Source organism: Mesocricetus auratus, unplaced genomic scaffold (assembly GCF_017639785.1).
Source record: "Mesocricetus auratus isolate SY011 unplaced genomic scaffold, BCM_Maur_2.0 Super-Scaffold_100007, whole genome shotgun sequence".
In the NCBI taxonomy this organism is placed as follows: Eukaryota; Metazoa; Chordata; class Mammalia; order Rodentia; family Cricetidae; genus Mesocricetus; species Mesocricetus auratus.
The window spans coordinates 76,897,211-76,922,813 of record NW_024429191.1 but is presented as its reverse complement, the minus strand read 5'-3'; the positions used below and the strand labels follow the sequence as shown (position 1 = coordinate 76,922,813).

Below are 25,603 nucleotides of genomic sequence, written 5' to 3'. Positions count from 1 at the left end.
GCATGACGGCGCACAGGCAGACATGATGCTGGAGAAGTAGCTGACAGTTCTACATCTGGATCCACAGGCAGCAGGAAGAGAGAGAGAAAGACATTGGGCTTGGAATAGGCTTTTTGAAATCACAAAGCCCACCCCCAGTGACACACTTCCTCCAACAAGGCCACGCCTCCTGATCCTTTCAAATAGTGCCACTCCCTGGTGAACAAGTATTCAATCTATGAGCCTATTGGGGTGATTTTCATTCAAACCACCCTCCCTCAGTCCTCACTCTCTGTTACTTGACAATGTCTTTTTCCACTGAGTGGAACTGATCTCTCTCTCTCTCTCTCTCTCTCTCTCTCTCTCTCTCTCTCTCTCTCTCTCTCTCTCTCTCTCTCCTCCCTCTCTCAAGTTTTCAGTGGGAGCAGCTTTCATAATTAAAAGCTTCAGAGATGTCCTGACAGCACCTTCACCCTGGGCACCTTACCAACACCAGGCTCTTGGTGTGCCAGCATCCTGTCCCCTCTTCATTCATGTCACTTGTAACTCTGGCTGTCTGCTTTCCCCTCAGAATCATCTAGTCCCCATAAACCACCTCTCCCACGGATGGGGAGCTGCCAGTCGGAGCGGCTGGCATGTGGGTGCCGTTTTTTTAGGCAGCATTCCTCACCTTCCTGGGTGGCATGACGACTCTCAGCAGATGGCAGGGCTGCAAGATTCCAAAGTACTCACATAGACTGAGGGGGCAGGAGTCAGCCTGGCCGAAGTGGCATCCTACAGAGGTGAGCGTGCAGCATAAGCCCAAGTAAAACAATAACTATAAAATGGAGGAGAAAACGGCTGCTTTAAATCATGGTGCGATAGCAAGTGGTCTTCATTGGACTGTCATGACTTGGATTGGTTAAAGGACTGAACTGCATCTCTCCTGAGTTAACTTTTCCAGTCTCCTCACCAGAGCTGGGATGGGGGTGGCTGGTAGCTTCTGAAATGGCAGTCATTTACATAATAACCCTTTGCATACGGGAGGCGTGAGGGAGGGGAGCCAGTAAAAGCCCTTGCCAGGAGGAAGCATCACCGTCCGGCAATCAAGGGAAATTCAAAGGATGGCACCGCCAAACAAAAGTCACTACGTGACCCTCACTGCGTGGTTAATAAGTCACCTCCTCTTCCTCCCCTTCCACTTCTACCAGTAAAACGAACTTGGCAGGCTTGCTCTTTTCCTTACAATGCCAGCTGATGAAATCGCCTCCCCAGAGCAAGCCATCATCAACTCAAGCATCACAGAAGGGGCTACAGAGGGTGACCTCTCTCTTCCCCTGCAGCTGGGGGACAAGAGCCACTCCACAGGAGAAAAGGAAGTCCAGAAGCATATGTATCTTGCTCTTCTGAGCCATATGTAGGCTCGTAAATATTCATCGATGTTCCCAGCGAGTCTTGGTTAAAATAGATCTGCCCCTCCCTCCATTTGATGCATTTGTTCAACAAAAAAGGATTGTGATGGGTCAGCAAGATAGCTCATTGTATGAAGGCAATCACCACCAGCCCTGAGGACCTGAATTCAAGCTCTCAGGCCAATCTGGTAGAAGGAGAAAACTGACTCCCAAAGCTTGCTGTCCTCTGACCTCCACATGGCACACTGTGGCAACCACACACACAGAGACACACAAACACAGAGATATACACATGATAGGTAGGTAGATGACAGACAGATAGATAGATAGATGACAGACAGATAGATAGACAGGTAGATAGATGACAGACAGACAGGTAGATAGATGACAGACAGATAGATAGATAGATAGATAGATGACAGACAGATAGACAGGCAGATAGGTGGATAGATGTAATTAAATGTTTTTATTCTGCTTTTGTTTTATGAGGCAGGGTCTACATAGCCCTGGTTGCTCTGGACCTTACTAGGTAGACCAGGTTGGCCTCCAACTCAGAGATCCACCTGCCTCTGCTTCCTGAATGCTGGTATTAAAGGCATGTACTACTAAGCCTAGCTTTAAAAAATAAAAATTAAATGGCTGTGAGACTCCGACAACTTTTGAAACAGTGGTCAGGTCCACTGAAAAGAACCCCTAGACATGTCTGTAATTTTAACCTTGAGAAGGGCTGCTTTAGAAATGACATTGTAGCTGACTTCCCTATGCTTCCTTTTAAATTTTTTAGTTACGTGTGTGTGTCTGTGTGTGCGTGCGTGCACACATGCACATGTCTGAGTATGGGCATGCCCATGCCGTGGGATATGTGTAGAAGTCAGGTCCATTTTCTCTTTCCACCTTTCCACATATTGCAGGCACCATGCTCAGGTCTCCAAGCTTGCAGGACAAGTGCTTTTTCCCACCAAGCCATCTTGCACCCCTTTTTCTATCGAATCACAAGTTATTAGCATCTTCTACTTTGCACAATGGCGCAAGAGAAGCCTGAGGTTCCATCAGCTTAATGAACACTACTCGAAAGGTTCTACTACTGACCAAGGTTAAGCTGGTTTTTCCAACCAAACGGTCTGCTACATCGCCCTCTACGTGAAGAATGAACATTCTCATTCTCTACAAAGCTTGCCCAGCTCAGCTCAGCTGAACTTCTTTGCCGAAGCCTTCCAACTGTTCCACAAGAAAATTCATCGCTAATAAAGTTCCTGTTACTTTCTGGCTGCTATGATACAATACCTGACAAATGCCATGGAAGGAAGCAAGAATTCATTTCAACTATGGTCAAGGGTGCCTTACCTGTCCTCGTGGCAGGGAAGGCATGGCACCAGGAACTTGGCTAGCCAACGGGAACTTGAAGTCAGGAAACAAAGGAGATGGTGTGTCGTCCTCAGCTTTCGGTCACCGTTTAATTCAGACAGGCTCCCCAGCCCATGGAACGGTAACACACATTTCTAAGAGATCTTCCCACCTCTGTTAACCTAATCTAGACGCACTTAGAGGCTTAGCTTGTCCATGATTCTACAACCTGTGATACTGACATTAACTGTTGTGAGTGTTCCCTGTATTAACCATTGTGGTGTTCCCCATCTCTTTCATTGTATTTACCAAAGGCTTCCCAGGAGGAGTGTGGAGACTGAGCAGGCAGTACAAGGTGGAAAGGCAGTAAGGATGGATCATAGAAAGCATCTACTGCAACGGCAGCATGCCAAGGGTGGGGGTGGCTCGGCTGGAAAAGCGTTTGCCTGGTAAGCACAAGTATCTCAGTCTGATCTCCAGAAACTGGGTAAAAGCGTCAGGCACAGTGGTGTGTGCTTGTCCAGATCTCTGCAGCCTAGCTTTATGCGTGAGTTCCAGATTCAGTGAGGGAGCCTGTCTCACAAACAAAGTGAACCAAAGCACCTGAAGACTGGTACCCAGTGAGACCCCTGGCCTCTACACACACACACAAACACACACACACACACACACACACACACACACACACACACACACACACAGCCAGCGCCGGCCGTAGCCGCAATGCTGTTGAAGCCGTGTTATATTCATTAAGTTCAGCTTCACTCAGCAACGTCGCATTTGGAATGTCAATGGCTTTACAAGATCTAGTTGAGACTCTAATTACTCAGACAAATAAAGTACAAAGGCGGCTTATTCTTGGGACATCTCAAGACTTGCAGAAACAGGATCTTCCACAGTCTACTTTCCCTCACCCTCCCCTAACTCACGTATTTATAAATGTGATCTGCCTGATTCTGAGAACTCGGCTGATTGGTTCCCACTCACTGGCATGTGTGGTGGTTTGAATGGGAATGGCCCCTACAGGTTCCTATACTTGAAATGTTTGGTCCACAGTTGGTGGAACTGTTTGGGAAGGATTAGGAGGTGTGGTCTTGGTGGAGTCTCTCTCTGCTTTATGGTTGTTATTTCAACATGTAGGCTCTCAGCTGCTGCTCTAGCACCGTGATTACCTGACTGCTGCCACGTTTCACTCCATGATGATCAGGGTCTCTACCAACCTCTGGAACCAAGAGCCCCAAATTAAATGTTTTCTTTTGTATGTTGTCTTGATCATGACATTTTATCACAGCAATAGAAAAGTAACTAAGACAGCATGTAAACACAGTGGTAACCTGGAGTTGTATCCTTCCCTCTCAAACACTACTAACCACCTTTCCCATCTCAGTCAATCAAAACCCCACCATCTTTAAAAAAATAATAAGAATAAATCAAAAAGCCCCCCCATCCATTGACCACACCCTCATAAGAGACTACTGTGGTGCAGCCACTAAAAATGATGCTGTAGAGGAATGTAGGAGGAGGAAAGCTCCAGGCACATTTGTTATCCGAAAATGTCAGGCCACAGGCCACCAGGTACCTCAAAGCACAAACTCATCTTAAAGGCAGATTGAGACTAGGCAGAAATGGTCATCTCTGTGTGGTTTCTACTCATCTTCTAACACCCTGCAATAACTCTTTGCCATTAAATAAATGGCCAATGAAAACATCCTGCCTTCATGGGATAGACTGTGCAACCTTCCTCCACAGAGTTATGTGTTGAAGTCCTAACTCCCTAACTGTGGCTGCCTTCGAGGCAAGACCTTTAAAGACGTAACAAAGGCGAAATGGGTTCATGTGCAGGTTCCTGACACAATGAGACTAGTGCCCTCATAGGGGAGAAAACAGAAACCATCAGTCAGGAGTGCACTTGGGTTCCTACAAAGAACCCAAGTTTGGTACCAAGCATCTGTGTTAGGTGGTTCCCAACCACTTATGTCTCCCATTCCAAGGAACCCAATGCCCTCTTCCTGACTTTGCAGGCACCCTCGAACACGTGGCACACACATACACATAAATACAGATTTTAAATAAACAAACGAACATCTTAAAAAGAAAAAAGAAATGGGGCCCCAGATAACAAGAGCCATGTGCAGAGACATGAACACACAGCCAAGAACGAGGCCTTCAAAGCAGACAACACTACCGACACCTTGATCTTGGATTTTATGCCTAAGGAGCTATGAAACCTTTATTGTTGGAGACATAAGCCTGTGGTATTTTGTTATAGTGCCTGAGCTGGAATGCCAGCCCTTCCAGGAATCCCCCCCAAGCCCAAATATCCCCTCTTCCCAGCTTTATGTTCCTATCATTTTAGTGTCAGTGACCTGTTTAGAATAACTTCCACTTACCCTTCTCCCTGCTAAGCTTCTTAAGACCAAGTTCAAGTCTCATTCAGATTTTTCTGTCCCACCCCTGATTGCCAGGGAGCCAGGAGGGCTCAGGAACAGGCTGTTGCACTAAGTGGGACTTTCTAGGGCACTGGTTGGGGTTAAATTACTTACGTGTTTCCTGACACAGGTGTTCTTGTTGGTGGGGTCTATGTGCATGTGTGTGCATATGTTAATAGGGGCATGTGTTTGTGGGTAGGCTTGCCTGAGTGCATGTGTACATGCACACATATGTGTATGCCTGCATATGTTCACATGGGGGTGTAAGAGTGGCATGAAGGCACATGTGTAGTTGGGGAGGATGTTGTTCCAGGAAGGTACCACCCCTTACCCACTGAGTGATCTTGGAGGCGGCCACACTTCACACTCAAACCTTAACAAAGCATTTTCACATTTATCCTCTGTTTTTGTTTGTCATAACAGACCACCAAGTTCACAGGTGAGGCCAGCTTCTTCACAGAAGGTAGGGTACCAAACATTTAGTGATGGTGATAACTAGAATGTGTGAGTGCCCGACATCACACCAAACTGCATGCGTGCCTGGTCCTCATCTCCACAATGAGCATCTGAGGGAGCTATGATTGCCAGGCCCATTTCATAAATAAGGAAATTGAGGCCAAAGGAGTTGCCCGGGCTCACATAGCTAGAAAAGAATAGAGCTGAGACAGAAACCCAGGCTTACACATTCACAGCTCACACTTAGAACTGATACCCCAAGCTGGCCCCTCCCCACATAAAGAAGGGCCGCTAACTGCAGAGCAAGCATACATCGCTCCAGGACTCAGCGGGCTGAGCTGGTCTAGAAAGGGAAAGTCTGATCTAAGTGTCTGGGATGCTGTGCACAGGATAAGGTATGGTGCTGGGCCTCTCGCTCCGTGCTGTTGACAGTGAAGGATCTCAGGCTGAATTCAGGCACCAGTGTTCTCCCCCTTTCTCCTCAAAAGTCCCCAGTATGTACCAGCTGCTGGGCTGAGAAGCTGAGAGATAGACAGAGAAGAGGAACTTGCCCACCAGAAGCTCTCACCTCAGGAAGGCAGGCTGGTACAGAATACTATGACATAAGGTTCTATTGGGGGCTCTGAGGGGAAAGCCCTCAGCCCTACCACTGATTTCTATGAGGGTTTAAGCAAATTATAGGTATCTTGTGGTCTCAACTTCCATGGCAGAAATAGGGTTACAGTAGAACATGTTGCACAACATCTTCTGGAAACACCATCAGTTATTTATACCTAATTTCTGGATGGATAATATGTACCTGTAATCCCATCATTGAGAGGGCTGAGGCAGTAGGAGCTCCAGTTCAAGACCTGTCTGCACTACACTGTAAGTTCAGGGCCAGTCTGTACCACACTGTAAGTTCAGGGCCAGTCTGGGACACAACAAAGAAGAAACAAAACAGGGCTAGGGATATAGGTGAGTGGTAGAGCGTCTTCCCAGCATGCACCAGGCTCAAGCCCTAATCCCAAAACATCTAACCCTGGCAGAGAAAAGCAGCCTTTGTATCAAAGAAGGAAGTAATAGCAGCTCCAATGGGCAGTTTACACCGCACCATCCCTGGTCTCCACCCTTCGGGTAGATGGCATTTTCAAACAAGTCAATAATATGGATTAGCAAAGAACAGCCTCAGATAGGGTCAATAGCAATAGTATTAATGGCACTCCCTTGCCCCCCTGAGTCCAAAGCTGACCTCCTGGGGGTCTCTTCTTTTCCTAAGCCATCTCCTACTGACCAATGCTCTTAGAGGTTGGGGAAACCACTCACTGACCTCTTTCTTTAACTCTCATGAGATAAGAGGGAGTCTTCAGAAATGTGCTCAGTTCTTCCTTGCCCAAGGACAGAAGGTCATTTATGAGTGCTTCTCCATGACTGTGGCCAACTGCAGGACACGATGTCGTTTGAGAGTCTAAAGAATCTCAATATCTTGGCATGAATTTTATCAGGCCCCAAGATTAGAGACCCAAACACAATTGTAGAATTTCTTTTTTTTTCAAAGTTATCTCTCTCTCTCTTTTTTTTTTTTGTTTTTTGTTTTTTCGAGACAGGGTTTCTCTGTATTGTCTTGGAGGCTGTCCTGGAACTCGCTTTGTAGACCAGGCTGGCCTCGAACTCACAGAGATCTGCCTGCCTCTGCCTCCCGAGTGCTGGGATTAAAGGCGTGTGCCACCAACGCCCGGCACAATTGTAGAATTTCTGCGACAATAGATGACCACTCTCTAGAAGGGAAAAGGGAAGAGGGATCCTCCTTGCTCGGTACCATATTCTATCTTCCCAGGGTCTTCCATGGCACTGTGGAGCCTTGACGGGGAGCTCTGAGTTGACATTCTACAGCTCTACAGCTCACCCAATGTAGCAAGGCACCCAGGCCCTGCAGGAAAACCTCACCTTCCTGAGTGGCTCACAACTCTGGGGAGATGGGGTAAAAAAGAGAAAGGTTGCCCCATGTGCCACACCCATGGGGCTCTGAGGCCTTCACAGGATCTACAGTCAGTGCCATGTGGGCAAGCTGTCTTTGCTATCATTCATTCAAGGCCACAAGAGAAGGAGTTCAGTCACCGTCTCTTACGCCATTGCCAAACATCAAGAACCTTCTATCCCCATCTCTGTCTTTTGTACTGAGGACACTCAAATGAGAAGATAAAGTCCCTGTCTCCAGGAACGTATAGTAGGGGCCCAGGGACAATGTCATCTTTTCTTTCTCCTCTCCACCTTTATCACATAGCCCTGGTATCAGTGGGCAAGAAAAGCTGGGTGGAGTCAACACAGAAAAAAATACTGGGTTGGCAGTTGGCAGCCATTTTAAACAAGGGTCCCATGGTATCAGAAGGGTTTAGGTTTAGGGCTTGCTGCCATCTGGGTAGCCACAGGCCCCAGTAAGAGTCTATGTAGCACTATTCCAGGTCATAACTCCTAGTAAGACTGGACATGCTACCCACTCCTAGAGAAATGGAAGTGATGTCAGAAGAGGAAGATGCAGGCAGTAGAGATAGGCTTCTGATAGGCTGCCAAGTATCAGAAAGTATGACCTGGGTCCCAAGTTCTGTGCAAAGGCCCTAAGGCCTGTGTAAGAAGCTAAAGGTAAAAACTGCCCTTTTCTGACTGGAGAGTCATGGAGGGTCAGTGGAGGATTGAAACAGACTGCCTAAATAATGCCTACAGGATGCATCCTATCACAACAAAACTTGGTATATTCTTTTTTGTTGTTGTTTTGTTTTGTGGCTGTCCTGGAACTCACTCTATAGACCAGACTGGCCTTGAACTCATAAAGATCCATCTGCCTCTGCCTCTGCCTCTGCCTCCTGGGTGCTGGGATTAAAGGTGTGCCACCACTGAATCCTAAAAGATGGGTCTGACTTGATACATTGTAAGAGGCCAGGTTTGTTTGGGACTCAAGCTCAAATACTACCAAATGTTTGCTTTTGTGCTGTTTGCTTGGTTGTGTTGTGTTTTGTTGTATAAGACAATCTCATGTAGCTCAAGTTGCCTTGAACTTACTACACAAGTAAGGATAACCTTGAACTCTCCCAAGTCTGGGATTACAAGTGTGCACCACCATGCTCAACTGAGACCAGGGTCTAAGGCCCAGCAATACACATAACCTTTGGGAAAGTCTCTAATTCTAAGTTTGGGGTTCTCTCACATGTGGGCTTGGGGACATCATCAACACTTGCCAAAGGACATGGCCAGAAGAGAGGGATGGGGTACGGAACAGCACTTGTCAGCTCTTCTTTTATGCTCTGTGGGTCCTTCTGGCTCCCTCAGTTTAAAACGGCTTCTTCATTACCTGATGGCACAGCACAGCCTGGCTTTGTCTTTCATTTTCTGCCTTGGGGTTATCTATCTGATTCCGACCCACAGCACCTAATGAGAATCAAATGATAGGTGAGACACCTGTGAGAAAGGAGAAAGGAAAGGAAAACTTACAAACACGGTATTATTGGAGGGAACCCACAACTACTCGGGTTGAGTTTGGGGAACTTCTCTCCCAGCTTCCTGGTTCAGTTCCAGTGACAGGAACATAAACACGGACAGCTATGACTCCAGGTGTGGTCCATGGGCATCACCTGTGGGTTCAGTAGAAATACAAGCTGTCAGAAAGCTATACCGGACCAGCTGGAATATCTAAGATCCCGGGTGGTTCCTGAACACACCAGACTTTGAGAAGTTCTAGGAGGATCACAGTCCTTGTCTGGACATTAGAATCATTTGAAGAACTTTGAAAACTACTGTTGACCAGGGTGCGTCCCAGGACGCTGGGAATCACATCGATCGATTGATTGATTGATTGACTGATGATTGTTGAACCTCCGAGGCAATTTCAACATGCAGCCAGGGTTGAGAGTTCACCTTCTAAACAAGGCTACGCTGCGCAGGACAAGAAACAAAAGTCTAAAGCGGTAATGGAGGAGCATGTCTGTAAGTTCAAGACTTAAGAAGCTGAGACTGGAGACCCTGTTTCCAAACTAGGAAGAAAAGAAAAGAAAAGAAAAGAAAAGAAAAGAAAAGAAAAGAAAAGAAAAGAAAAGAAAAGAAAAGAAAAGAAAGAAAAACTAGACAGCAAACCCAAACTAATTGAGCATACCTGTAATCTCAACACTTGGGAGGTGAAGGCACAAATTCAAGGTCATCCTCAACCACACAGTGAGTTAGAGGTTAGTCTGAGCTATATGTCTCAAAAAACAAACAAACAAACAAAAAACCCAGAGCTTAGCCTCTCCCAATACTGTCCTTCACTTTAGCGGGAGATGTAGCTCATTCAGTAGAGTGTTACATAAGTAACCTAAGCTCTCACAGCAACTGGAGCCAATACCTCCAACTCCAGGTTCCTCTCCTCATTGAGAACCACTGCCCTACAGAGGAGAGCAGGGTTGAGGAGAGAAGCACTAGCTCCCAAAGGAAGAATTCTGTGAATACGAGTGACTTTGTGCCCTTAGATTCCCCCGACACACAAACTCTGTGGATGCCTTGCCTTCTGGGGCAATAGGCTCCTCCGAAGCAGGGGGCAAGATGGGACTCTCCTTACTCTAGCTGTCCTCTGGAGAAGAGGAGCCCCCATAGCCGTGCCCAGCCATCCTGGCCCAGCCTTTCCCACAGTCTCCCTCCTCATCTTCCCAGAGGCACAGAGCACCTAGGGACTGTCCCCCACCAGGCCCTGCAATTCTCAGAATTCAGGTGAGGTTTCTGAGCCCCCACAACCTCAAGTCCTGGCTCCTCTCAGAAGTGCAGGGACAGGCCCCGTTCTCAAGGCAGCAACCACACAGAGCTCGAAACCAGCAGGGCCCAGGCTCCCTTGTGACTTGTTTTTACTCTCTTGTCAGGGCTTTGGGAGGAGGGGATGTTTCAAACCTGTGATTGTCTCCGCTTCGTGACTTCTTCTGGTGTGTTTTTGAAGTGGCTTTTTGTTATTCTGCCTCGAGCTGCTCATCTTTCTCAGCAGTTGTGGAAAAATGTGTTCTGCCCCTGGTGGAGCTATGGATTCCATGTAAACAGCTTGCCTGGTGGCTTGACGGGCTGAACAGATCAGAGGGCTTGGACCTGTTGCATCCTTGAAATGAAGTATTCAGTATAAACATCCTCGTGTTTGAGGCAGAGGGTGGGGACAGACACGAGGAAGCAGAAGGGGCTTTCTAGGCACACAGTCGTTCTAACTCTGGATGGTCGGTCCATGCAGGTCTGTTCTGCAGGCGAGACTATGCATGAGTAAGTCTTAGGTCTGTTCTCAGTAAGCCTTAGGGCTGTGAGAAGGTAGAGATCCACCTGTAAGAGCCTTTCTGGTTTCTCTCCCTTCCTGAAAATTGAGGGGTTGATCTTCAATTGCTCCATCCAATACTGTAGCCACTAACCTCATACAGCTACTGAGTGGTCTAAAGGTAACCAATGTGACTAATGGACTGGACTATTACCATCTTTTTAAAAGACTTATATTTATTTTTATTTGTGGGGGTGTCTGTGTACAGTTGCCTTCAGATGACAGAAGAGGGCGTCAGACCCCACTGGAGCTGGAGCTCCGACAGTCGTCAGCTTAGGACCAAACCAGACTCTTCTCAAAAGCAGCAAACGCTCTTAGCCACTGAGCATCTGTCAGCTCCCACACTGTTTTGTGGCTGTTTTTGTCACTCTCATTTGATTAACAAATATTCTTCCACAAGTGGAGCTATGGTGGCACACACCTTTAATCCCAGCACTCAGGAGGCAGAGGCAGGCGGATCTCTGTGAGTTCAAGGCAGGCCTCGTCTACAGAGTGAGTTCTGGGATAGCCAGGGCTATGCAGAGAAACCTTGTTCAAACAAACAAAACAATATTCTTCCACCATCAATTGTAATAGCTGCATGGTATTCTATGATGCATAGAAAACAAAATTTATTCATGTGAGTCTGCACCACTATTGCCTCAAACTTTGGTCTCATTTTTAAATAATTTTATGAAAAATCATCCACTAACCCTTAGGAAAAAAGAAAAGAATTAGACCAAAACAGTACAAAATTCTAAGAGTTTTGAATATTTACTCCAGAAAAGCTCAACCTGTTCATAGTCTTTTCTGTTTGTTTGTTTTTTGTTTTTCGAGACAGGGTTTCTCTGTGTAACAGCCCTGGCTATCCTGGAATTCACTCTATAGATCAGGCTGGCCTCGAACTCACAGAGATTCATCCGCCTCTGCCTCCCAAGTTCTGGGGTCAAAGGTGTGTGCTACCATCCTTAGGTATTGGAAACTCAGGTGAATGAAACACATCTCACTCTTGACGAGCTCAGGACCAATGAGAATGAAATCCTTGACCTCAGGTCAAGGGTCGACTTTGATGCTAGTTAAAAATACCACAAGTGACAGGAAGAGAGCATGATCCTCCGTGAACATGCTAGGAAGTCTGCTATGGCAACACCTGAGCTGACTCTAGAAGGTAAGTATGGACACTAACAAGGGATCTGAGGGGCAGTGGGATGGGAAAGCATCACCTCACCTCCTGTGGCTTCCACACTCATGTCCATATAACGGGAGCTCTTCTTTGGGTCTATCCAGCATGCCCTTCCTGCCCTTCCTGTTACACGAATCCCTTCTATGATCTTTTATAATGGGACACAAGACAGCTTGGCCACAGTCTACATAAAGTCACCCCCAGAGACTTCTCTACCAAGATGCCAAGCATGACATAGTATTGATGATTCGAGTGTCTTTTGTATTAATCACTTCTCCTTAAAAGAAATGTTGATTTGTCATTATACCTGTCTGATAGATAATTAATTAACTAAAACAGTTGCAGGAATCAGAGATAGGGTACAAGCCAGGGAGACCTGTATTCTCTGGGCCTCCATTCTGAGTCCACCTTGCTTGGCAGTGCCAGCCCTGCACAAAGAAAACAGCCAATGGAAGGCCCTGCTACAGAGACGCTTGGGAAGATTCCCTTCATTTGCTGAGCCTGCAAAGCAGAGAACAAAAAAATGAGAGTCGGAAAAGGATCAAGGGACTTTGATAGTAGCAACAATAATGGCCTGTCACCAGCTCATGGCCTGTGGCCAAGAGAGGCAACCGTTGGCTTCTGTTTCCGAGAGTCTCCGTGTCCCCAAGCACACACACCTTCATAGGGAACCTCTGCCCTTATGGAGTAACGCAAGTCCTCGAAGTTGACCTTTTCTTCAGAGATTCACTGAAAGACAAATTAAGGAAGTCGCCCGTCTGTGTCCCCGGAGCAGGAGGTGAGAAGGGTATGACAGTCACCGGACCTTTTCCATGACTTGACCTCTATTCTCTCTCCCCAATTGTCTCATATGACATCAATGACGGGATGGCATTCTCCTACCTGCCTGTGCCTGACTTCACCACACCCTCTTCCTTGCTCTGTGACGCATGATGTCCCTGGAGAGTCCCCCCCCCCATCATCACAGAACAAAAACAAAAACAACAAAGAAAAATACCAAATCTTCCTCTTACCATGCCCACCCCCTCACCCATGACTGACCTACATGATGGGGATCTTTACTTCTGACACTAGAAATGAAGTTGCTTTTTTTTTTCTTTTTCGTTTCACTTCTGCTATTTACACAGAGGCACTTGCCAGGGACCTCAGCACTGAACCTATCTTAATTTTAATTCAAGTTTATTTTTGGACTTCTCAGCTGTTGCTACAAAATGAGCTTGGTGAATCAGTGAAGAAAAGAAAGAAGCAGAGAGAGAACGAATGCTGTAGACAGCCTGCTCCAGGCCAGGCAATCCCTAGAGAACTTCATTTCATCCTTGTGGTGTTTCTAAGATAGAGTCTTAGCATGGGCTACATTCCCACAGAAACTGAAGTTCTGTGCAGTTAATGGCTTGGTCAAAATCATGAATGGAGACTTGGGCTAAACCAGGCCTGACCCAAAAGCCAGAGTTGGGCTGATGTGATGGCTCTATGGGTAAAGGCGATTGCCACCAAGCATGATGACCTGAGTTCAATTCCTACCATGTAGTAGAAGGAGAGAACTGACTCCTGAAAGTTGTCCTCTCATCTCCACATTTGAGCCGTGGCATGAAAGCCTAGATGCACACATGCATGCACGCACGCACACACACCAAAAAGGGGGGGGGCAGTTTTCTGGGCCCGCACCCCTACTCACCCTCGACCCCGCCTCTCCTTCTCCTGTACCTAACTCACTGAAACTCACTTGAATTCACCTGTGCCTTCTTCCCGGCGTGTCTCCATTATCTCTGTCCCCCTAACCATCTCTTGTACTTTGCCTTTTTCTGTTTTGAAATAAAAATAGGGCCAATCACAGAATGGAATCCTAAGGTTTGGTTTAATTTCTCCCACCCCCTTTTAAGTGACTGGCTCTGTTCCCCTAGGAATCCTGTTAGGAAAGTGAGAAATCCTGAAGTGAGAAATCTCTGATGGCAAAGGAGAAGCCCACTGGCCTTGCAGCTATCCAGGGCTCAGCTGGGATCCCAGAGGCTCCAACGAGGGAATTCAACATCACTAAGTGGCTACTACCTCACCTACCAGTTGGCAGATGCCCAGCTGACAGGGTGGTTGAGAGACCCAAATAAAACAATGCAGTAGTTAGCTTTCATGTTGCTGTGGCAATATACATGATTCCAACGACTCAAAGAGGGAAAGGTTTATTTTGGCCCATGGTTTCAGAGAGTTCAACCCAAGGTCACTCGGCTCCACACAGTAGAGCAGAATATCATGATGTCAGGAGCAGAAGGCAAAAGAGAAGCTATTTTCTTCATGGCTGACAGGGAAGCAGAGGGAAGAAATGTCAACCCTCTGCTGTCCTCCTTTCTCTCCCTTCAGCTGTGGAGAGGAACCCCAGCTTGTAAGTGATGCTAGCATTCAGGGTGGGTCTTCCTCTCTAGAAACATCCTCACTGACACACCCAGAGGTGTTTCCCACCAACCTCTTAGGTGAGTCTAAAGTTGACAAAGTTTAACCATCAAAGACAATACAAAAGAAAAGGCCAGCTCAGATTCTTCAGGCAATCTAAAAATGTCTCCCTCTCCCTGCCTGGGAGAGTGGTCTAAGCCTGGGGAGGGTAGCTGAGCTGAAGGGGACATTGCTAACTCAGAGAGACTGGTTCGCCTTCATGCAGACCTGCCTGAAGCATTGTAGGGCCCAAGCAAGAGCACAAACCTTCATATTGCTTGACCGTATCTATCAATCTAATCGACTCTTGAATTTAAGGGGTTCAACTGCATTTGAAAATGTCTACAAAATATCAAAATTGCAGAAATCTTTTCTTATGATTATCCGAGGAGCCATGAATAAATTCAGACTTTAAAAAAAATTTTACTTTCAGCCTGGTGGTGGTGGCATACGCCTTTGGTCCCAGGACTGGGGGATGCAGAGACAGGCAGATCTCTGTGAATTCAAGACCAGCCTGGTCTGCAGAGAGAGTTTCAGGGCAGGCTCCAAAGCTACAGAAAAAAAAAAAGTGCTTTCATCTTCTGTGTGTGAGTATTTAGTTTGCATGTATGTATGTGCACCACACATGTGTCTAGAGCCTGGGGAGATCAGAAGATCCTCTGGAACTGGAGTTATGGAGAGCTGTGATCTGAGTGCTGGGAACTGACGCCAGGCAGGTAATCACTGACTCACTGAGCCATCTCTCCGGCCCCTAAATTTAGAACATTCCTTAGAGGATGAATGCCTGTATAGATAAGTAGACCATAGATAGATAGATAGATAGATAGATAGATAGGCAGGCAAATGATGGATGGATGGACGGACGGACGGATGGATGGATGGATGGACGGACGGACGGACGGACGGACGGACGGACGGATGGATGGATGGACAGACAGATGGTCCCCTGTCTACCCAGCAGCCGACACCCTCAGCTTTGTTAATGGGTTTCATGAGCAGCGGCCTCGGGCCACAGCTTAGTGTAGGGTGTACACCACAGCTGTGCTGCCTGCTGTGGAGGCCCGAAGAGGACTCAGGGCAATCTGAGTAAAGAATTGGGATGTGGTGGGGCATAGTAGGAAGACACAGGACGATGGATCCATTCATTCTCTGTCAGAAAGGAGGGCAGCCCAGAGAAAACTAGAGCTGGCCTCAGAGGTACGGATCTCTCTGCCAACCTGGGCCTAGAGGAGTACGGCTGCCCATTCTCTCTGCCTGTCCCTTTAAATGAGAATCCACACCATGAGCTGGAACCACATCTGTGTTAACCCTTAAACCTAATATTTGAAAGGAAATTATACCTTTTTTTTTTCCAGCACCGGAGGTTGAATTCAAGGCCTTGTGCATGCTAGACAAGTATTCTACCTCTGAATCATAATTCCTACTTTCATCAGAGTTTTTACTTTGAGATGGTGACTCACTAAATTGACCAAGCTAGCTTTAAATGCACTTTGTAGTTCTGGTAATCCCTCTGCCTCAGCTTTCCAAAGTGGGGGCCTGTGCAACCAGGCTTGCATAGATTACTCCTTTGATCAATTCAATCTATTGCAAGAATCTGTTTTTCCCACCTCCAGGATGGGGGCCAAGTAGGGAGAGGCTTCAACTCCCATACACTAGTGTTTACACATAGAATCCCTTCGGCTGTGCCTCTTCTCTGCTTTAAAAGTCTTTGTTCCAAACACTATAGATAGGAAAGCAGATGGGTGGTTCTCGAAGGCTGGGCATGGAGGAAGGGGTAGACTACAGAGGGGATTCAAAGGCACTGAGCAAGGTAAAGATGCATAACACAGCATCTTGCTTCTGGTAGTGTTTAGACGATTATCAGCATTGGGGATAGGGGAGGGGACAGAGCAAGTTAGAGGCCCTAGAACCCTATACTTGAAGTTTGCTGTATATATGTAAATTATACTTTAAAATTATGTCATGATTTTTTTTTTGCTCCAAACTACATTTTAAGAAAGCTGTGGGAATTCAAAGGAGAGTATATTAAGGCTTATAAATTAAGTTCCTTTGACGCGACATTTAGGGAGAGACCGCGTGGCAGCCATCTGCTGTGTTCGTGGCCATTCAGCATCTCACCAGATAGCCTCACTTTCTGGAGGGAATTCCCTTGTTAGTCTTCCACCCCACAAGGAGTCCACGAAGCCTAACCTCCAGCCCGGACACAGCACGTGACCTACCCTCCAACCAATCAGAGGCACGTATGCAGATTTTGCTGAAGAAATGGGAACTTACAGGTATGGACACTAGGGCTGCGCGGAGCTTCCTTTTTTTCTTTTTAACTGGCATTGGGACAGCAGAAGTGTTAGGCTTTGGGGCTGTCAGTAGTTGTGAAGCCGAGTTCCTTGTTCAACAATGGTGTAGGGGAAAGACCTGGATGGGGAGTTCCATTCTCAGCTCATTGCTACCGGCTGTGAGCCTCCTTTGGGAAAGTCCTTAACTTCTCCGACTCTGTATTTCCTCATCTCTAGAATGGGCATCACAACATGACTTCACAGAACTGTCGTGAGATTGAATGACGTGTTCTGGGGTCTGGCCGACCATAGGTACTGAGTAAGTACTAGCTCCCGTCCCCACTCAGTCTCTCCGACCCAGGAAAGGGGTGATCTGCCTCTCGGTCTGGAAGCTCCCTGAAGGCCAGGCTGTGGTCCCTCATCCTAGCCTGGACAGTTTTTCAGAGCAGTCTCGGTGAACTTTCCTCCTTAACCGAAACTGATGTTGACCTTTGGAAGCAGGCGCCAGTGACCAGCATGGAAACACTTCGCTGAGTTTCCCTCCTCTGCCCTCTTCCTCCGTAGTCTTTCGTGAGCTCTAAGTGGCACCTATTTGAGGTCAAATCCATAGAAACATATTTCAGTTTAACTCTAGGAGCCTTTTGGCTGAGCACCAAGAATATGCCGTGTTGTGTTAACTAGTTATTAGATAAGGTGATGTAATTTAAGAAAAGCAGCTGGAGATAGACACCATGCAGCGGGGTTCAAGCAGAGGGTTGTTTTTTTTTTAAATTATTATTAAGGAAAGGGATCATAAAAAGGGAAGGGGGAAGACTGGCCTCTTGGGATGGGGAGCAGCAAGAGACAGGAAAGAGAGGGGGAGAGAAAGAGAGAGGGATGGGAGGTGGACAGGGCCCTTTTAAAGGGAACATAGTGAGTGTGCACAGGGGGTGCTCTTAGTGGCTGCAGCTGAGGGCGCATCCTGCCAGAACCCCAAGGACAGACCAATACAGATACCTGAGAGCCAACATAAGGCATGACAGCATTCTGCAGTTTTAAGGCCACCAAAGAAATTCTTCATGGAATTGGGAGTTCTTTGAACTGGATTTTTAAAACATATGTATGAGTGCTTTGTCTTCATACATGTGCACCATGGTCATACCTGGTACCTGTGAAGAACAGATGAGGGCATCACCAGATCCCCTGGAACTGGAGTTACAGGTAGTTGTCGGCTGTGTGTGCTGGGAACCAAACCTAGGTCCTCTTCGAGGACAGCAAGTGCTCTTAACTGCTGAGCTGTCTGGGTAGAAACATTCCAGAAAGATAAAAGTGTTCAATGCTTTGCCCTGGCAAGGCTCAGGCAGGAAGTCGGGAGAGACAGCTCAAATGTGTTCAAGCTGAGAGGGGCTGATAGGGGCCTTGAGCACCATAAACAGTTGCAAGAGGAGGAAGCAGATACTGACTCCTTCAACTGCCACAGGGGAAGGCAGGCAGGAAGGTTAGGACCACCACCATCTTTTCTTCTTGACTGAAGTTCCTGAGTGTGTATCACTGACCTCCTGAGCCCACAGGTCTCCAGGAGATGATCAGTGGGACCCCCAAAGGTGAGACCAAGACAGGACAGACAGCCAATATTCCCTACGCCAGATGAGTAAGTGAGAGGAAAGACCACTGAGCCAGCCGAGGCGAGAACCTGAACCACTTCACTACAGCAGACAGTTCCAAGCCTCCCCACGCATCAGTACACGAGGGGTGTCTAAGTCAGCGTGCAGATGGGCATGCGGGGCTCAGGGAACACACTTCAGCTTTCGAATGTGTCACTTTGTCACAAGACCAATCCCATGACTCCCCCCATTGTTCCCACCAGGGTTTCAGACCAAGCTTCCAAGTTAAGGGGCTTGCCTTAAGTAAAGGCCGCCTCAGAAGTCAACACAATCTTACCAGAGGATGGGAAGGCACTGAGACAACCCTCAGGTGGACCTGGAGGGCTGTAGCTTGGAGTTGTCATGACAACAGGGCAGCAGAGCCAGACTTGCCCTGAGGTGTGGATGAGTGACTCTGAAAGAATAGACCCCACCCCTGTTTTCCTATTTATCATCTTCAGACGTCCCTCCACACCTGTCCCCATCCCTCTCCTCTGGAACCCTAGCAACTCGAAAAACACAGACACACACGCCGCCTCCTCCTCTCAGTGTCCAACGATGAGCCCTCACAGCAAAACAGGAAGCCTCTTCCTGCCAAGGCAAACCCATTATGTTCTCTCTGCTCACGTGTGGACAAGTACAGGAAACCACTACCCAGCCATGGCAACAGGTGCCGGGGCGACCCCAGGCTTCCCGACAGCCTGTGCCCAGCCCTTCTTCCCTTTCCTTCCTCCTCGAGAGCGGTCTCTTTGTGGGGGTTAATAGTAATTGTCAGTCGCCTGGGAGACAAGGCCCTAGGCAAGTCCGTGAGTGTCTGAACACCTACCTGAGATGGGAAGGCTGACCTCCTAACTGAGAGGCCTGGGCCTGGACTTGGATCTTCGACGGCATACAAAGAAGAAAGCTTGTCGATTGCATGTATTATTCTCCCTTTGTTTCCTGACAGCAGATCCAGTGTCACCAGCTACCTCAAGCTCCTGTTGCCATGACTCCCAGGCCATGATGGACTGTATGCTGGAGCTGTGAGCCAAATAAACCCCCTCTCCCTTACATTGCTCTTGTCAGGGTATTTTTATCACAACAGCAGGGGAAAAAAAAACCTAACATTTCCTCTTTGCAACCTGGCAGCTCATATCTCTTGGTCCTTTTCCTCTTGGAGACCAAAGATCTGATTAAGGCTTTGAAACCTAAAAAAAAAATCATCTTCCAAATACAGTTCCTAATGCTAGCCAGGTAACTCAAAACTGCACCTGTGCTGAAATTTAGCAGGTTTCTTAGCTCTTTGGATCACAAAAGTCTAGGTAGGATCTGAGATGACCTTCTCTCAAATTCTGAGTGTCCCTAGATGGATCACTGGGTCTGCCTGTGAGGTTGCCTGGTGCTGAAGCCAAGCGGACTGTCTTAGTTAAGGCATCTATGGCTGTGATAAAGCAGCACGGCTAAAAGCTATTTGGGGAAGGAAAGATTTACAGGTTTGCACTTCCACATCGCAGTCCAGTACCAAAGGAACTCAAGGCAGGACAGGAACCCGGGAGCAGGAACTGGCGCAGAGGCCTTGGAGGAGTGCCGCCTATGGGCTTGCAGAGCCTGGTCTCTTATATCATCCAGTGTTAGGTGGGGATCAATCGGGTGATTAATCAGCGGCAGATGAACCTCAACAAAAGCAAACAGTCCTTTGTTAGGACGCTGGGGGGGAAGCGGTCCCTGTGTGGTGGGGGGAGGGGGCGGAGATGGACTGTGCACCCAGGAGCAGGGGGCCTGAGGGTTTTATAGGGCAGAAAAGGAAACTTTTGAGGTTGGAAGATTCCATCTGCAGATGTGTTCCCTGAAGTCTCAGAGCTGTAAATACCAAGGGAGGCTCTTATCCATAGGTTGACTTTCTTGTCAGCAGAGTCCCAGCTCCTAACTGCCTGCAGGTGTTATCACTCTATCAACTTTCCTATCTGGAGTTTCTCAGCTTTTAGATCATTAACCCTTCACCCAAGGCCACCAGGCCAGGGGCGGGCACTGCCCACAGCTAACTGGCCCTTCCCACATCAGTCATTGAAAAAAAAAAAAAGCTTCACAGGTTTGCCCTCAGTCCAGTCTGGTGGGGGCATTTTCTCAACTGAGGTTCCCTCTCCCCAGATGACTCCAGCTTGTGTCAATTGACATAAAACTAGCCAGCACATGATCATTCCCAAGTGAACCGCAAAAGATCTTGAAGGTGGTGGCGCAGGGTCAGGGTTGAGGGATATAATCCTAGGTGTTAGTCTACGAATTGCAAGCCTGGGAGGACTAGAATACACTGTCCAATGCCAGTGGACAAGAAAACTGGAGCATGAGTGAGCATGCCCTGTGCCAGAAAGACAACAGGGAGTTTCTGCAGACCTGGCTCCATCCAGAAGTTTCTGCTCTGGCTCTTCTCCTGGGACTCTTCAGGTCCAGGGCCTTCTCCAGGGGTCTCAAGACTTGTGTTCCTTCATACTAAGTTTCCTTTCATCCTGTGAATAACCAAGTCATCAGTGAGGTGCTTGGGTGGCATGGCTGTAAAGATGACTTCCAGGTCTGGTTCCCGCCCATGCTCTGAAACCTTTGCTCCTGGGCAGAACTTCCCCAAAAAAACAGTGACACTCATTCTCAGAGAACAGGGGAGAGTGCAATAAGCTTTGTGTGATGGAATCTTTTCCAGTCAGAGGGGCAAGAGTCACGGCTTTAGTCCTTTAAGGCCAGGCCCTGCATCAGCAGGAGCTAGCTTGGCATAAGGAGAAAAGCCCCTTAGCTTGGAGCTAAAGGTCATATCACTTCTAAGTCTCAGTTTCTGGAGTCACAGAAATGAAACCTACCAAACACAACAGCCTGGGCTTACGTGAGATAGGTCACAGTGTCTCACTCTGTAAACTTGGCAGGTCTGGGACTCTATATGCAGTCCCAGCTGGCCTTGAACTTGTGGCAAAGGAGAATGTTCTTGGAAATACGGAAGTCACATAAAAACCTGGAGATATTATTTGTCTGGTAAGAAGTCCCAGACCATAGCTGATACACCCTAAAGTCTGAGTAACTACCCCAAAACCTCACCAGTAGGTGTTTAGTCATTGGTTGCTGGATGAATGGATGCATGGGCAGACTGACACGGACTGGCACCTAAGAAAGTCTAGCGCGTAATCACTCCCCACAGCAACACAGAGAGCCTCATTTCAAACATACAGACCAAAGCTATCTCACATGCCAAACACAGCCTAGCCAATGAGCAGGCATCAAAGTCAGAAATCTGGCCCAACGGTCACATCACTCTGAAATGAGGCCAAGTTAAACACTGTGGCTCTCTCTGCCCTCTGAATTACCAAGTTAGCAACCCTTTTGAAGTTGACTGAGTGAAACTTCTGGCTATAACATTTCTTCAGACCACTCGCCACTGCCTTCCTCCCTCATCTGGACCTCTCCACGCCCCTCCTGGTATCCCTGCTCCCACAGGCATCTTAATTGGCTTCCTACTGCTCCTGTGCTATGCCGAGCTAGTCCTCCTAGCTAATTTCCTAATTGCCTATAGTCAATGGCATCTTTCATTGTTTTCTTAAATACCATGAAATACGTGATATATAAAACCACAAAGAATAATGTACTGGAGACGTTGGTGCATCACAAGCAAAACATTACCAATTGCTATTTGTTAAGCTCCCAGAACTCTACCTCCATATCCTTCTGAGGCCACTCCTAACTTAGGGTGAACATATTCATGGTTACTTTTCCTCTTCTCATAATTTTGGGGGGAGGATGTTCTAGACAGGGTTTCTCCGTGTGACAGCCCTAGATAGCTGTCTTGGAACTCAATTTGTAGACCAGGCTGGCTCAAACTCACAGAGATCTGCCTGCCTCTGCCTACCAAGTGTTGGGATTAAAGATGTGTGTCACCACCACACCTGGCCCATTTCTGTTGTTTAAGCCACCAGCCTGTGTTATTTTATTATAACAATCCAAATAAACTACACACTCCATGTAAACTTAGCAAGGCCAGGATCATGGACCTTGTCTTTGGATCAGTACAGCCCATCACCATGCCAGACACACAAGCTTACATCAAATATTTGTTGAATGAATAAATGAGATTATTACAGGAACAGATAAGATAAGGGTCTGGGGTAGGCAAGATGACTTAGGGGGTAAAGGTGCTTGCTGCCAAGCCTGACAACTTGAGTTCAATCCCAGGAGCTGACATGGTAGAAAGAGAAAAATAAATTCCTGCAAGATGTCTTCTGACTTCTGACCTCAACAAGCATGCTGTGGCATGTGTGCTTACACACAAGTGTGCTCTCTCTCTCTCTCTCTCTCTCTCTCTCTCTCTCTCTCTCTCTCTCTCTCTCTCTCTCTCTCTGTTTTAACATGTTTGAAAAGCAGAGAGGATCCATACCCTAAGATCGAGAGCATCTATTCTGTCATAACACAAATCCTACTTCTGCTGCTGCTTCAGTTGGGCTCTGTACGCAGTTTCTTTTACCTTTTTTATTTAACCTTTTCTCGTTTTATATACCAATCCCAGTTCCCACTCCCTCCCCTCCTGCTTCCCCACGTTTCCCCTTACCTTTTTTATTTTTATATTTGTTGGTTGGTTGGTTGGTTGGTTGGCTGGTTGGTTTTTCAAGACAGTGTTTCTCTGGCTGTCCTGAAACTCACTCTGTAGACCAGGCTGGCCTCGAACTCACATTGATCTGCCGGCCTCTGTCTCCTGAGTGCTGGGATTAAAGGTGTATGCTCCTGTAGTTAGTTTCTAATAAAGGAATAATAAGGAAATCAATGTAGTGCAAATTAATAAAAGACCCAGAGACAGATCAGAGAAGCAAAGCAGCAAGTTAACAGAGAGCTCTTATCTCTAACAGGGCTGGGGCATTCCTGTTCTCATCATGGCTGGTGAACGAATGCCTAATACTGAGACCTTGCTCCTGTCTTATATACCTCCCTAATTCTGGGATTAAAGGTGTGTGATCCCAGGTGCTGAGATCATCTTTTTGTGAACTGTTTCTCTTTAGAACTGGATCAATCTTGTGTAGATCTGGGTAGCCTTGACTCACAGAGATCTGTCTACCTCTTAATCCGGAGTCCTAGGATTAAAGGTGTGTGCCACCACCTCCTAACTTCTGGCTGATGGGATAAAAGGTGTGTGCCTGGCTTCTATGGCTTGTGGCTGACTTTGCTTTCTGAATCCTCAGGCAAGCTTTAATAAATCATAAAAAATATATCACTACACAACCTGGGCACCATCCCAGGGAAAGGTTGAAGTCGCTGCATCCATCAATCAGTTTCTCAGTAAGCACTTCTACGTAAGTGTGCATTGTCAAGCAGCCTCCTCTTCCATGCAGCAACCAGTTTCTAGAGGCCAAAGATGAAACTGTGCAAAGATGCCCGGGGTATTTTCTTTTTTTTTTAATTGGCTTCTCCTGTGCACTTTCCTTTGTGAAATACATTGAGTGTCTGTGATGCTGCAGCTGGAAAATCAAAACTCACAGGATTCACTATTGTACACAAACTACATGCTCATCACAGTGTGGGTCACAGTGGTCACTGTTTTGACTTTTCAGCTCTCCTGATCTAACAAGGCAGCAGTCTCAAAGACCCAGATTCAGTGTCTTACTAGTGATGCAACACATATGCTTAATAAGTGAGATGAAAAATAATACTAATAGATGGGATGCGAGAGAAACTTCTGGGATGAAGGATGTGGTGGTGTGAATGAGAATGGGCCTCATAAGCTCCTATGTTTGAATACCTGGTCCCCACTTAGTGGAACTGTTTTTGAAGGATCAGGAGGTGTGGTCTTGATGGAGGAGGTTTCAAAAGCCTGTGCCAGTTTTCTCAGCTACTGCTGCTCCTGTACCCTGTTTGCCTGCATGCTACCACAATGGTCATTGACTCACCCCCTGAAACTGTAAGCAAGACCCCAATTAAATGATTTCTTTTATAAGTTGCCTTGGTCATGCTATCTCTTCACAGGAATAGAAAAGTAAATAAGACTAATGACTTGTATATAAATACCCATAGCAACAATACTCATGATAGCTAAACAGTAGAAGCAATCCAAATAGCCAGCTGATGATGGATAAAACAAAATTGTGGTATATCCATACAATGGAATACTATTCAGCAATAGAAAGTAATGATAAATTGAAACATACTACACATAGATGACCCTAAATAAAAGAAGACATATATAAAAGTCACATATGGCATATGTCTATTTATATGAAATAACCCTCAGAAGCAAATCTACAGAAGGAAATTAGATCTGTGGCTATGAAGGGCTATGTATATGGGAAGAAAAGAGATGGGAATCACTGGTAATAATGGCAGGAGATTTGACTAAAAGATGATTCAGAATTTACTGTGGTGAAGTAAACTCTGTGGCTACGTACACACCATGAAAATGTCTACTTTTTTTTTTTTTACGAGACAGGGTTTCTCTGTATTGTTTTGGAGGATGTCGGTCCAGCCCGGCCTCGAACTCACAGAGATCCACCTGCGTCTGCTTCCCGAGTGCTGGGATTAAAGGCGTGCGCCTCCACCGCCCGGCGGAAATGTCTACTTTAAAAGGGTAAACATCAGGGCTGGAGAGACGGCTCAGCAGTTGAGAGCACTTGATGCTCTTGCAGAGGACCCAGGTTCAGTTCCCAGCACCCATTTGGCAGCTCACAACCACCTGTAATTTCAGTTCCAGAGGATCCGACACCTTCTTCTGACCTCCGCAGGCTCTAGGCACATAGGTGACACATGTAAGTGTATTCAGGCAAACACACACATAAAATAAAAATTAATAAATCTTTTCAAAAGGGTGAACGCTATAGTATATGAGCCATATCTAAATGAAACTGCTGTATTTTAGAAAGAAAGAAAAAAGAAAGAAAGGGAAGAAGGAAGGAAGAAAGAAAGAAAGAAAGAAAGAAAGAAAGAAAGAAAGAAAGAAAGAAAGAGAAAGAAAGAAAAAAAGAAAGAGAAAAAAACAGCCTGGCATTTCCCTTTCTTTCAACCTTCCTTGCCCCAGAAGCCAAAAAGAAAGCAGTCTGGAAAATGTAGTCCCTATATGCAGAGCAGAACAAGGGGATGGAATGAGGGCTTGAAGCATTATTTTGCCATAGCAACTATTTTTAACTATTAATACAGAAGCAAGGCTAAGTTATTCTGAACTCCGTGTCAGACAGGTACTGTCACTCACTGAATGACTACACCCAGTGGCCAGAGATAAAGATTTACAGGTGTCTCTCCTGGAAG

At 46.8% G+C, this 25,603-nt stretch overlaps 1 long non-coding RNA gene across 3 annotated transcripts; it reads right to left on the bottom strand.

Annotated features, from left to right (window-relative positions):
• LOC110341969 lies at positions 1 to 21,285 on the bottom strand. Of its 3 annotated transcripts, XR_002383981.2 has the most exons (10): positions 20,738 to 21,285; positions 17,742 to 20,020; positions 16,747 to 17,333; positions 12,711 to 12,780; positions 12,428 to 12,552; positions 10,487 to 10,685; positions 9,292 to 9,505; positions 9,065 to 9,204; positions 650 to 796; positions 1 to 55 (listed from the first exon to the last, which is right to left on the bottom strand). It is a non-coding gene; the product is annotated as an uncharacterized LOC110341969 (long non-coding RNA). The 3 variants fall into 3 exon arrangements; XR_005878432.1 differs by lacking the exon at positions 1 to 55 and having other exon boundaries at positions 436 to 753; positions 17,742 to 21,276; XR_005878433.1 differs by lacking the exons at positions 1 to 55; positions 650 to 796 and adding an exon at positions 8,425 to 9,001 and having other exon boundaries at positions 9,093 to 9,204; positions 17,742 to 21,275.
• Positions 21,286 to 25,603: the final 4,318 nt, after the last annotated feature.